Raw genomic sequence first — 15,219 nt, 5'->3', positions numbered from 1 at the left:
AAGCATAAAAATATCATTCAATAGTCATGTGACATTTCATAAGTTAGTAGAAATTCTCTCAACTCTCGTAGAAAGACGCTTGTCATAATCAGGTGTGCAGATGTAAAAATATTTCCAAGGATAATGGCCTCCCCTTTTTTTTTGTTCTATCTTCCTGTGCTCTGAAAGGCACGCGCTAATGACTTTTTCTCCAGGCGTCTGACACAGCTGGGTGCCCGCGACGCATTACGTGCAGGTGGTCACCTAACTTTCGTACGGAAATATTTACGACAGCAATTTTCGCTAAAGTGACAGTCTCACATAAAAATACTTCACAGGTCAAGAATTAGCGTTGCAAATCTGTAGAAACAAAATCCTATAAATATAAGTGTCCAAAAAAAAATATTGGTCAGCATTGTGATACAGTCACACATTTCATAACTCTTAAAGTACGTTTCTTGGTTTCCAACATCCTTTTCATAAATCAGAGTCCCTAAACACTACTCATTACTCCTTACCTTATTACACATATACGTATCCATCGACACTCGTCAATATTTCGTCATTATAAATATGAAGCATAATCAAATAACTCATATAGTAGCCTCAGCCTATTAATCGTAAACATACCTCAGCAGCATATTACACATCGTCGTCGTAAAAATAACATCATAACACCTCAGTCAAATCTCAAAATCGTCGTAGCTTCCTCCAATAATTAAAAAAAATTCTCTGCTCATGTCAAAAGTGTCATCTGCCTCAAAAGTACTTTAAAAATCATGAATCCATACCAAATACATCATTCAAAGCTCTCATAGTATCACAATGGTTCCGAAAAAATATGAACAGTTTACAATGCACAGACAAAATACAGTTTCATAAGTGTGAAGTTATCCAGCTGTGTAATTACGTAAACATCTGTCACTGACGTAGTAAAAAAATGTTTATCTCTCAGTTAAATGATCAGATAGCTGTGTAATTTGTGTGTTAGAGAAATATGGTACCGATGTGTAAAGTTGTATAAGCAAATACCATATTAGCTAGGGTTCCTTGTGGTTGCCACACACATGGTACACAAAGTAAGTGTGTACCCCCCTGAGGATTAATGTAATTATACCCTCAGGTGTTACAGATTACAGCAATGGAATGAAATGTATCACGGAAAACTTTCTTTGTAATTAAAAAATCTTTGAAAATAAGTGTTTTAAGTATAAGATTAATCACTCAAATGCGTGTCCTGTAGCGCTAAATGCGCGTCTTGCTGTAAGATAATTCTGTGGAACTGTCGTAGTTATCGTCCTCTGTAAGCAAAGTTCTGCTAAAGTCAATGTACTTACCTCATGATACACAAAAGTGAAATGCTTTACGTATAGATATCTTAGTTATTACGCTTATTGCCGTGGTGAGGAAAGTACTGTACAGTAACGTATTGTTATGCCACGAAAAAGGCTGTCTCATTGTTGCTATACCACAAAAGTTACTACTAAAACATGTTTTTCTTCCTAGAAGAATTCAGAAAACTGTGCAGATATAAAACAGATACACCGCAAAAGCAACATTGTAAATTGTCACTCATTAGTAGCGTCGTGATAAAAATCGTGTAGCTGTCACATAAACTAACCTCTGTGTCATCTGGTATCTCTCAGAAAGCACTTTAAATTCAGAATGTATTTTCAAATAAACCAAAATGTTGCATTAAAATCTCATTAGCAGTACTGGTAAATGTTCTAAGTATGTGAGCCTTATAGTCGTTACATAATCGTGCAACAAACAAGCAAGAATGTACACACACAATAACACTGTGACGTCTGTTTACTATAACAATGCATTCGTCATTTCTGTTTAAATAAGTTCTCTTGGTTCTTGATTGGATATTTAACTTCAAACATTATTGCATGGTAACAGTTTCTAAAGCATACTAGTAACGTGAAGTGAAACGTTTTATGGCAAAGACAAAGTTAAAAAGCAGATTATCTTTCAATAAACGGTTTTACATGTGAAATATGGTGTAAACCTTTACTCTTCCTAGTACGCAGAATTTCAACTTGAATGCAATTATCATGCGGTATTCGTCCGTAAAGAATACTGGAATCTTGCTCAAGGTTAGCGTCAATTTCTAATTCTTGTAAGAGTCCCTGAAATGCTTCAATGTCGTCTTTGCAACGTCCTGCCAAAATAATATGTCGTAAATGTTCAGGCAGTTTGATTAAGCAAATGCGGATGAGTTCTGAGGGGCTGTATGGGTTTGAAAGATACTGATTCTTATGCAACATGTCTTCAAAATATTTCATAAGACTGGAAAATTCAGATTGTTCGAAACGTTTCATCATTATGATGCTATGTTTTACACGGTCTTGTGTGGCTTGAGACCAATATGCTGAGAGGAAGGCATGGTAAAACTCTCCTTCACTGTGGCAATCGTGAATTACCGATCGCATTCTTACAGCTGGTTCATTCTCTAAGTAGCCACACATAAATTCTAATCTGTGTTCTAACGACCAGTTGGGAGGAAAACAATGAGAGAATTGATGGAGCCATGCTTGTGGATGAATGTCGTTGCCAGAATTCTTAAATGTTTTGAATTTACGTGTAGTAATGAACAGCTTATAGTCAAAATCATCATGTCGGCGAGTCGCATATCGGTCATTGTTAGGTCGTGTCGGCCGTTCCATCTCAAAATTCGGTGCACATTGCCAATTTCTTTCATAACTTCCGAAATGCCCTGTGTTATTATTTTGTGTCTGTTCCGTATTTGTATGTCACTCTTCCCGTATTGGGGCGCGAGTGTCCTCAGAAATACGTAATTCTTGTACTACTTGTGCCAACTGATCTTGCACTTCCCGGATTTCTCTTTTTGTACTGTGTATTGATTTGATTTTGATTTTGTTTGAATTTTCTAATTTGTTCATACTCTTCTGTGTCAGTGAAGGCTACAGGTGTTGTGTCATTCAGATCATCATCTACCTTTGTAGATAAGTTAGTGAACTGATCTGAAAGTTCGGCTACTTTATCCGATAGTGAAATCATTTCCTCTGTATGTTTTTCTGAACCAAGTTTCAGAGTGTCCATTTGTGTTGCAATCGTGTCTACTGTGTCTTTTAAGTTTTCTTGACTTTTTGCAAGTTGCGTAACCGAATCGGTAGATGCAACTGCGTCAATTTTAGCTTGCAAGGTGTTGTGATTTTCATGAACAATAGTTTGCAGTTCTTTTATGGCTGCTTCGTGATTCTCTAAGTAGCCACACATAAATTCTAATCTGTGTTCTAACGACCAGTTGGGAGGAAAACAATGAGAGAATTGATGGAGCCATGCTTGTGGATGAATGTCGTTGCCAGAATTCTTAAATGTTTTGAATTTACGTGTAGTAATGAACAGCTTATATATGAAACGTCCCCTTTGAACAATTCTTACACGAGACTGTGCTTAACCTGACACACAATATTTTTAGCGCAACGCAATCTGACTTTCAAAACTCCCTACTAAAGAATGGCCCTGACAAACATTAAACTATACCTTTCACAAATCACTTACCTCACAAAAATCTTCGCTGCTCAAGCTACTGCAATACAGCGAGCGCCACTACTGCCAGCTAAATAAAAGATTCAAACTACTGAAGGCACTAACTACTGATAGGGGTAGCTAGCAAATGAAAGATATTAATAGAGAGCAAACAATGTATTTACCTTAATATCATCACAAATCATAATATATATATCAGTTCATGACAAACTGCAAACCTCCGCCATCTCTCTCCCCACATCCACCACTGCTGGCGGCTCACCTCCAACTGCGCAACGTTACGCGCTGTTCACAGCCAGCTGCCGCTGCCCAACACTACAATGGCAGACAACAATGCAAACTAGCCACAGACTGCACACAGCACAGCCAGTGATTTTCATATTGAGCGCTACGTAACGTTGCCAATAAGAAAACATAAACAGCCTACTTACATAGAGAAAACATAAACAGCCTACTTACATAGAGAAAACATAAACAGCCTACTTACATACAGAAAACATAAACAGCCTACTTACAAATTTTACTGCCGCCAACTTATATTTCGCGGAAAGACCACAAAGATAAGAGAGATTAGGGCTCGTACAGAGGCATATAGGATGTCATTTTTCCCTCGTTCTGTTTGGGAGTCGAACAGGGAGAGAAGTTGCTAGTTGTGGTACGAGGTACCCTCCGCCACGCACCGTATGGTGAATTGCGGAGTACGTATGTATATGTAGATGGTGCGTTTGCAACATCTAGTTCTTTTGTGAGTCTGGCGTTTTCAGTTCTGAGCTCTTCATTTTGTCCATAGAGCCTTGCTTGGCCTAGTGCGAGTGCCCAAATTTAGTCCCTAACCTTCGATGTAATAGTGGTTGACGCCCTTTTTTGTTTCAGTTCATTCTGGAACTCCGCTAAGATCTCATTTATAGCGCTTATCATTTTAGTTTACATTTTCTTTCTTTTGGGAATTAACTCTTCACTAGATACTCCTCGTCTTATTGCCCCCGTGCTCCTGCCCGTCGGAGTCGCATCACTGTTTCGACGTCCTCCGACTGATGTGTAGCTCACACTGATTCCGGGAGCGCGTTCGGCATTTTACAGAGCAGAAGCGGCTTGTCGCCAGCGTGGACAAGGTTGTATACTCCAGTGTCCGCGTATACTCGCGGACGTGGAGCTAAACTTAGTTAAAAGCCGATGCATACGTCCCAAATGTATCACAGGGTGAGGCAAAGAGACTGCACACCGGACGCCATTTGCTGTACGGCAGCAGGAGAGTGTTTGACGTCCTAGAGGAACACTTTGGGGACCGCATTCTAGCTCTGGGGTACCCAGAGACTACTGGCGTGGACTTCAATTAGCTGCCATATTCTCCGGATCTGAACACATACGACTCCTTTTTGTGGGGCTATAATAAAGACATGGTGTACACGGATAATCACAAAACCATTGCTGATCTGGAAACAGCCACCCATGAGGTCACTGAAGCGTCGATGCTCCGACACTTCAGCGGGTCATGCAGAATATCGCTATTCGTCTGCGCCACATCGTCACCACTGATAGCAGGCATATGGAAGATGTCGTACCCTAAATCCGAATATCTTTAGTGACTTTCAACATAGCTGCTAAGGTTCAGTGACCGTGTCAAAATTGTATTAGAACAAATAAACCCTCGGTCACAAATATTAAGTCAATTTTGACTTCATATTTGTGACCAAGGGCTTATTTGTTCTAATATAATCTTTAGTGACATTTACATGTTGAACGAAGTGTGTGCATGCCGTAGTTTATAGGTAATTTACGTTTCCTTTTTTTCATATAATACGATTATCGTCCCGAGTTGGAGTCTCGGCCCGGCACACAGTTTTAATCTGCCAGGAAGTTTCATATCAGCGTACACTCCGCTGCAGAGTGAAAATCTCATTCTGGAAACATCCCCCAGGTTGTGACTAAGCCATGTCTCCGCAATATCCTTTCTTTCATGAGTGCTAGTTCTGCAAGGTTCGCAGGAGAGCTTCTTTAAAGTTTGGAAGGTAGGAGACGAGCTACTGGCAGAAGTAAAGCTGTGAGGACGGGTCGTAAGTCGTGCTTGGGTAGCTCAGTTACTAGAGCACTTGCTCGCGAAAGGCGAAGTTCCCGAGTTCGAATCTCGGTCCAGCACACAGTTTTAATCTGCCAGGAAGTTTCACATCTCATTTTTATTTGGATGAGCAAGTATTTACAGATTTGCGTTCAGTTTTTGAAGTCCCATCTCGTCATTGTGTATATTTTGATTCTTTTCCTTATTCTTTATCTTGTATTTTAAATTGAAAGGGAGTTTTTGACAATGGGACCATTCGTGAGAACCGCAGTGCAAAGTGTCCTTTGGAATCCACCTGAAGCATGAAGAAAACAGGCAGGGGGTGTGTTTGTGTTTCTTTTTGAGGATAAAGCAGAAGTCATGGTGTTAAAGCGGAATGACAGTTCCACTGTGAAAGTAGGTACGAACAATGGTACCATCGAACCTTTAGCGAATACAAAGAGTTACAGTCCGAAAGAAAAAAAGTATTTCCCTCTCCCTGTGTAGGGTAATATCTCAGTACTGTCAGAATATGGCTGGTGCTGATTTACACGATAATTGTATTGTTAATTGCAGAACTCGAATAAGAGGCAAGAAAAGGTGGTGGTCCCTCTTCACCAACTTGATAAACAGTGCAACTGTCTATTTATGGAACACATACAATCTTGCAAATGAGGAACATATGTCGCAAATTGAATTTCGATCATACTTATGCATTACTCCAATGAAATCAGAAGATACTGCAGCCGAGAATGGAGGAAATAGAGAAACCGCAACCCTTCAGGACACAGGGAACTCCACTTAAAGACGCTCCTCCAAAAGCTCTCTTCCGAAAGAAGTACGCCATGATGATATATGCCACACAATAATAGAGGAGGAAGATAAAGCAAGAAGAAGATGTAGGTTATGTAAAACTACAACAGTGTGCCAATGTAGAAAATGTAATGCGCGTCGCCATTCAAACTATTTTCAAAAATTTCATGAGATAACAAAATAAAGCTCCTTATAGTCCCAAAGTTGCCTAATTTCAATATTTTGCTGTTCTTTAATTGGGGCCTGTGTATTCCTTTTTTGTATATTTATGTCTATGTTAGTGTACAATTAGATCAAATAAGCATTTTTTATGTAAAAAATCGTATTATTTTGCGGCAATGTCTGGCCCTTAATGGGTTAAATATTTAATATAACTGTGCTACAAATGATGTCAGTAGTATTAACCGAAGAGAAGAGAAGGAAAAAGAAATAAAATTTGTTCTAACGGATACTGATTTTGCGATCCTTGCGTTTGAACGCTAGCACATGTAACCTCCCCCTCACTTATCGACCTTAATGACAGTGAAAAATTAAACCGCGTGTACCTAATGGAAATTTGGGAAAAGCAATCGTCACCGAAGTTAATCTGTCGGTAAAGAGGGAGGAAAGGGTTACATCTAAATGAAAGGAAAAATGCAAATGAAACTGGTGGAAATTAATTTTGAAAAGGGGTAAAGTCAATAAAGAAAGTAAGTGTGCGGCCGTTACGTTAACAATTAACTAGCGGTAATTAGATATTTGAGATTTGAGCAAAATTACGGTCGCCAGTCCTATGGACAATTACTATAATAACTGAAAAAGAAAGGTTATTGCACATATAATTAGCACTAAAAGCGTGGCAACTGAAGGTTGACACAGGTTGTGTGAAAACTGAATGTTTGTCTGTAGTAATAAATTTCGCTACACCCTGACATAATTTAGCAAAAGAATTAATAAAACTGGAAAATTGAAAGTTAGTTTAGTGACTGAAATTAATAGTGAACTTTGTTTCTGAAGCATATCGAAATTCAGTAAAATAAGGTTAGTCTTGGGCTACCTCAACAATCATTTCAAAAGCTACTTGAATCTACGCAATTTAGAAATAAGAGATTTAACTTCGAACTTGAATTAAATGATTCTGAACAATTAACAATAGTAACATTTAGTACGTACCAAGCTGAGCTGCAGTCACAGGTAAGCTGAAATACGGTAACAAAACTCGCACTCTTAATTTGTGCTCGTGTAATCTAAATATTGTAGCCAGCTATGAATACTTTAACTGAACTTTGAAATTAAAGCAGTGAAATTGAATTATATTATTTTAATGCTGGCGTTTGAATTTCAACGACACTCGGGTTCATTTCGGAAAAGGAAGGGACCCTGCTTGGTAATGCAATTGGGACAATGAGCAACAAAGGTTCATGCTAAGTTGCTGTAATTTTGTGATGCAACAATTTTAAAAGCTGAGGTCTGCCATACAGTTCTAAAACTTTCCGTGCTTCCAGTCTTCCTTGTTGGTTGATTGAAGGTTTGAAGTCGTCGATCGAGGAGGTGGCGACAGTCACTCATTGTCGGCCGTCGCTGTTGCAGAAGCTGGATGCTGGCGCGCCTTCTTCTCGACACGGTCACCAGGCGAAACGGGCTCTTGATCTGTGCCAGCTAATGCTTCCCGTCCGCGACACCGTGCTAGAAACTATTATAGCCAGTCGAGCGCAATTGCATGCTGCCAAACCCCGAACGCACGGCAACTCGCGGGAGCGTCACACAACACACCTGCTCCACCGCCCTACTCCAGCCAGACTCTCTCTGCCCTGCCCGCGCTCCATGGGGCAGAGTTAACACTACCCAAGATCCTAAACACTTTGGTTCTCCACACGACCTATTGATGCATTCGTTCGATAGCATAGTTTTACCTAGGCCAGACCCAGCGTATAAATACAAATAATATTCACAAAACAAACCAACATAAATATATATATATATATATATATATATATATGCAAACAGTAAAACAATTGCAATATATAAAGAGACAGAAATGTCATATCTTCAGGTGACAAAATAAGGAAAAATCTATAGTACAATAGATGGAAATAGACGGATATGCATTTCCGGCGTTACACACACCACCCATTACGCTACAAGTATTACAAGCTGTAAGTGTTACGTAATTTAAGATAAAACGTCAGGTTATGTAATCCAAAACGATAGAATTTACAATTTAATACAGCCATGTTTATCAGTCCTTTCGCCTTGTGGAATTCGGAAAAACCTGCTACCAGTCTCTACCCTCGAATTGTTGTTTACTGCAGAACATTGCGGTATTCTTCACCCCAGAAAAATTGACACGTTGTGTTACGCTCTTAATTTGATTTAAAATAAGTCTGTATGCTTGTAATACCCATGGATGCTATGACAACTGTTAATTAGATCAATAATTATCCCAATTACTCTCATGTCCTACTTGGGTACAAAATGGCTGCCTTGTAACACGTGACGCACATCTGACCAATGGCAGCGCTCAATTTTCAGCAATCCAGACATAAAAGGTTATCACCATTTTCTTTATTCAGAGCTAATCCAGACATAAAATGTTGTCGCTACTATCTTTATTCACAGCTTTAAATTCGCAATTTACCTGAAATTTTTTTACATAGAAGGAAGACAACGAAAGAAATGCACTGCCATAATTTTAGCTGCTAAGAGGCACTGCAAGTACTTTGTAAGAAATGTTGAAGCTACACATCTCTGTGGCGGAAGAACAGCTTATAACAGCGGTTGGTACAGCCCTGCCCACCTAGCGCCCGACTCGGTGAATCACTCACGCAGCGCCGCATAGCGGAATTATCCGCAGTTCACCGACACCAATTTTAAGCACTTAAAGCCTGAGAAAGCTTGTAAAGTAGGAGACGAGGTACTGGCGGAAGTAAAGCTGTGAAGACGGGGCGTGAGTCATGCTTGCGTAGCTCAGTTGTTGGAACAGTTGCCCGCGAAAGGCAAAGGTGCCGAGTTCGAGTCTCGGTCCAGCACACAATTCTAATCTGCCAGGAAGTTACACCTAACGACTGGTTTACAATGGAGCGAATGGAAGCGAACACGCGCGAATGAGCATCTCCAGAAAATTCACTATCATTCGCTTGCATGTGGGCAGAATCGTTTATACTAAAGGGAACGGAAGAGAACACGAGGTAGCGAGCATTGCCTATGAACGCTGTGTTATTAGTTTTTAGTTTTTGGAGCTAATATTCGGCATACGAGATACAACTCTTTCTTGTTAGAGACACAATGCGAAACTTTGCTATTCAGTGAGGATTATTTGGCATGTCTAGCAGACTGCTTTTGACGGAGTACGCAGAATGGCACAGGGAAAGAAGTATGTAAGTGCCTCATTTGTGTGGAAGCGTGACATGCGTGGAGATTGTGCGCTTTACGTGGAATTAGAACTGTACGTCGGCTTCCATTTTTCTCTGGCTTTTCTTTACCACTGAAGGGAAATTTATAAACAGAACACTAATTACCGGCGTCGAGCATAATCTCAAGATGTGACACAGCTAGCGTTTCCACTACGCATGTAAGGTCTAATAGTTATATTCCTTTTTTTCCAAAACAAAAATGGTATAATGGCAGTCATAGATGGGGTTGCTCTGTGTGATAAAAAATATGAGTGAAGGGATCAACAACGGACTTCAACGGATGTCATGTGACGTCCGCTACGACAAATCACAACGAAGAATAACGAACAAAATGAAAGAAAAGTCGCAAAGCGCAAGATTCCTGATCCAAAGAGCGCGGAATCATATCCCGTTCACATCACAACTCTTTCACTATGATTTTTAACCGAGCCTTCACTTCTCACAGATGTTGTAGTGGCTACGAAAGAATGTGGTTCGGCTTCCACGTTAAACTCCATGTCTCCATTTTCCAGTTAGGTAACTAGGGAAGGTTAGGGACACGTAAGTAACTGCAGTGCCGTCCAGCTGAAAGACCTGCAGCAGAGGTCTACCAGGTACACCAGGCAGGCTTCTCTTCTGCTAGTGCTTGTTAGCTCGTTTGCTCCGGTGAAAACCTGGCTTAAACTATCTACACACATTTTTTTGAATGACTTCATATCGACAGTTCAGTTCTTGCACATGTAATTCTGATAATAGCGGCTATCAGAGAAAATAAAATCATGGCAGTGTTTGATGTCACAGACGGCTTCCATCAATAAGGACTTGTAATTTGTTGAAATGAAGTGTGTCTTCCAGTACATTTTATAACAGATCCTGTAGGCCATTTCATACAATAATGTTTGAATCGTGTACACTTGACTGTCAGTGAAACAGTTCTTAGGTTATCCATGTACTCCTCATAATAATGAGAAGTTTCTCTTGAATGATAAAACCAAAAATTTTTCTTGCACCAGACACAGCTGACAAAGGAAAAATTGATGCAGTCAGGAACTTCGCAGTAACCACTAGTTTTATTCTAGACAGAACTGGATGGAATCAGAAATGGTCCCGGCCGTTGTTCTGCATATTGCGCTGCATACCAAATATACTTGATCAAATTCGTACAGCGTGGAGAAGAAAACTGGTAATTCCCAAATTACTGGAGCTTAAGAATACTGTTCCGTTGATAAACCTGAAATAAGAGAGAGGTATCGGAAATGACGTTGACTGATAATTTCCTGAAAAATGCTTTCCGTTGTCGAAAAAAATTCTTTATCGGTAGGTTGATTAGCACAGTAGTTCCAGGCGGAATCCACATTACATATACAGATCTTTCGTCGTCCTCCACAAAAACAGAGTGTCGTTATGTCCACATCATGAATCCAACAAAAGGAATGAATTAGTTTCTGCAACTGGTAGGAATGAGTGTTTAAAGAAATGTTCAAATTTATTCTTCCCCATTTTTCCACATTTACAAGATTTTTGTTTTTAGTCCTACTTTGCCTTGCGGTTCTTGAAGACAGATATACAGCTGCAGAAACATTAAGCCACTCATACTTATCACTGGCATTCGTTGATTGGGCAAGGGAAACCTTCGTTTTTACCCCTAAATGATAAAATGCGGTGTGCAATCAGTTCTTTCACGAAACCTGACTTGATCAGCGTCATAAACAGCAGTTGCGGGGATAACAGCAAGTTTCCCCGAATTGCTCTTCTACAGTGTGAAGCAAGAAATTGTTTAAAATGTCAAAAGTAGGCCTGTACTGCGATAGTGCCACCGCCTCCGAATTTTACGCCTGACACTACACACGTTGACAGATGACGTTCACCGGGCATTCGCCATACCCACACGCTGTTATCGGATCGCCACATTGTGTACCGTGATTCGACAATGTACAAAACGTTTTTCCATTGTTCAATCGTCTAATGTTTACGCTCCTTACACCAAGCGAGACGTCGTTTGCCATTTACCCGCATGATGTGTGTCTTATGAACAGCCGCTCGACAATGAAATCCAAGTATTCTCACCTCCCGCCTGTCATAGTACTTGCAGGGGATCCTGATGCAGTTTGCACTTCCCGTGTGGTGGTCTGGATAGATGTCTGCCTCTTACACATTATGACCTTCTTCAACTGTCGGCGCTCACTGTCAGCCAACAGACGAGATCGGCCTGTAAGCTTTTGTGATGTACGTGCCCCTTCACGTTTCCACTTCACTGTCACATCGGAATCAGTGGACCCAGGTATGTTTAGGAGTGTGGAAATCTCGCGTACAGACGAATGACACAAGTGAGACCCAGTCACCTGACCACGTTTGAAGTCCGTGAGTTCCGCAGAACACCCCCTTCCGCTCTCTCACGATGTCTGATGACTACTGAGGTCGCTGGTATGGAGTACCTGGCAGTAGCAGGCAGCACAATGCACCTAATATGTTTTTGGAGGTGTCCGAATACTTTTGATCACATAGTGTACATTCCACAAAAAAACCAAATGCTAGACGTTTGCTGTATCACAATACATATTTACATAATAACAGTTCCTTAGAACCACTACACCCGATTTTGTTTTGTATATAGTTACTCATATACTCATTCAAAGTTCATGATGCAGAGGTAATCTCTTAATGAAAACACAGAAATAATTTTTCTAAGATGAGTCACTAAATTTATTAATTTATTCTTTAAGCCTCCTAGCACCGTGACTTCTGATGAAAAGAGTTTTATGTTAAGAAATACACATTCAGTTGCCGGTGAGCGTGGCCGAGCGGTTCTAGGCGCTTCAGTCTGGAACCGCGCGACCGCTACGGTCGCAGATTCGAATCCTGCCTCGGGCATGGATTTGTGTGATGTCCTTAGGTTAGTTAGGTTTAAGTAGTTCTACGTTCTAGGGGACTGATGACCTCAGATGTTAAGTACCATAGTGCTCAGAGCCATTTGAGCCAATTTGAAGATTTTCAGTTGCATTTTAAAGACTGTGGTTTCATCGTCAGGTGCAGGCTGATGAAATTAAATAATTTTTGAGAGGAAGAATAAATTAAATAACTCACAATGAAGTATTACAGTAAATTAGACGGAACATTGTCACAAAACATTGTGATTTTCTGAAAACGTAAATAAAATGTTTAAAAGCAGACGTTTGAAGAGAATAGGTGATTCGACAACTCGTAACAACATATAATGTGGCTACATTGTCAGTAACAACAGGTGACGTGTTGAAAACGCTATACGATACAGCGGTTATCACGCTGAAACAGATTAACAACAGAAAAATAGAAAAAAAACTTCGTTATTTGCAGGTGTTAAGATGTGTAATGTATATCGGAAATAAAAGCAGCACCGCCAAATAACTGATACCGTTATGTGCTCAACTCTATAGCTACCTTGTTTTCCAAGTTGGTGTTGTTTGCTAATTTTAAACACAGCGTAAACGTATAAAATTTCAGGAACTATTTGTATACAGTATTAGCCACAAAACGTAAATTAGAGGGAAATTTAACGTTTAATCGTTACCACTGTTGCGTACCGAAATAGCTTCAAACCAAAATTAATATTAACACCACAGCTTGCTATCACTTTATTATGCTCTTCGAACATAATAACAAACAATGCTCCACTGAAGTTAGCACATAAAGTGCTGAAACGTTTTTCGATAAAGCAAAAACAAACAAACGATATTTTGCGTGAAAAGGAATTTCTCTCCAGCGTTACCATTCAATTGCCGTGGTGCAGGAGTATACCTGTGTAACTATAACAAAGACAACAGATACAGCACAGACCTACACAACCATAACGTACTTCGATACATTGTTTGAGAATATTTAAGTAAAGCTGTGTCCCTCCCCAAACAATATCCTTAGTCATCATTTTCCTCACTCGGTGAACACTAAAAAGCTGTAATAAATCAACATAAATAAGTAGCAATGTAACAATTATCCCGCCTACCACATACAAAAACGAGGGAGTACTTTTCAAATAAGCTACAAAGCGCGCAATGATACTCTCAGGTACAACCACTATGAAAAATCCACAACAGTTGACAACTTGAACAGCACAGAGACAGACTAAATTACAGCCAAAGCAGTTTCCTTTTACTTCACACAGAAGCGAAAACGAAGAACCTTAATTAACCCTATTACAACAACCTGAAATACGATGAAACGTTTTCTAGTGCCGATCTGGTACACAGATTTCATCTGACAGGAAGTAACAGTTGCACAATAAAAGATTCATTCTCGAATTTGAAGTACCTTTACACTAAATAAAACTTTCTTAAAATACAGCAAATCACGTAAATGAATTCATTAGCCACTGCGTTATTCAGTATAGCCTTAACAGTATTCACTTCTTAGAGCAGAGAAGAGTACGTACAGACCACAGAGGTATTCAGAATATTAACATTTAGAAATAAACAAGTTTAAAAGGCAAGAAATAATATTTTACTGTGTAAATTATCCTTGCCTGAAGTTGTACACTTGACATTACAATCAACAGGTAATTTTTGTACATATTTTTATTTTATTTATAATTATATCAATAAACTAGTTTTTATGTACGTAATATGACAAGCGAGAATTACAACTGTCAAACAATGACGACATGACGTTAAAACGTGACGAAAGCTTCAACGTAGCTAGAAATACTTCATGAATTGTAATAAAATATTCCTATCTGTGACAAGGCGAACGTCAATCTATCTATATTTTACGATTTCTGCTGCTCCTCATTAACATCGAATATAGTTTTAAGCGTCAGGAAGTCTTTTCTGAAGGTATTTGTCTGGAAGATAGTCTTGACCGGAACCGAAACGTATAGGATAAACAGTTTGGACAAGAGGTGAATAGAAGCATTGCAAATATGAAGCTACCTAAAAATGCCGACGATTAGATGGGTAGTTCATATAGCTAATGAGGAGGTAATGAATGGAACCTGGAACACTTGCCTAAATTAAGGGTTCGTTTGGTAGGACACATTCTGAGACGTCAATGGATCACGAATTTAGTATTAGAGGGAAGTGTGGACGGTACAAGTCGTAGAGGCTGACGGATGGGTGAATACAGTAAGAAGCAGATTCAAAAAGACGTAGGTTGCAGTAGATGTCCGGGAAGAGGGTTGCACAGGATAGAGCAGTATAGAGAGCTGCATCAAACCAATCCTGAAGACGCCAACACACAAAAATGACAACACTGCCCCTGTGTAGTCAGTACCTCACGCATCTGCAATTATGGCTTTCCAAAGCTGCACTTGCAGGAAAGCCTATCATCGCAGGTGCCGCTAGTAACTTTTTATTTTCAGATTCACATACAAGTGATTAGCAGCTTGTAATACCAGACGCAAATTCTTCGGATCAGGGTTCAATCCTTTGGTAGTGTCAGGATATCTTTCTGTCACTTACCATTCCGTGCTATAGTAATGCGGAAATAGCCAAGTTGCATCACATTTTGCGACCCATGCTAAACTGCAGGTCA

General features: G+C 39.8%; 1 protein-coding gene across 1 annotated transcript in view; it reads left to right on the top strand.

Annotated features, from left to right (window-relative positions):
• LOC124789267 (dipeptidase 1-like) overlaps positions 1 to 15,219 on the top strand; it is a 1,467,693-nt gene that overhangs the window by 1,395,043 nt on the left and 57,431 nt on the right. The gene's annotated exons all lie outside the window — the stretch shown is intronic.

This window comes from Schistocerca piceifrons, chromosome 3, assembly GCF_021461385.2.
Source record: "Schistocerca piceifrons isolate TAMUIC-IGC-003096 chromosome 3, iqSchPice1.1, whole genome shotgun sequence".
Classification (NCBI taxonomy): Eukaryota; Metazoa; Arthropoda; class Insecta; order Orthoptera; family Acrididae; genus Schistocerca; species Schistocerca piceifrons.
The sequence above is the reverse complement of the archived record's forward strand: the minus strand, read 5'-3'. Positions and strand labels throughout refer to the sequence as shown.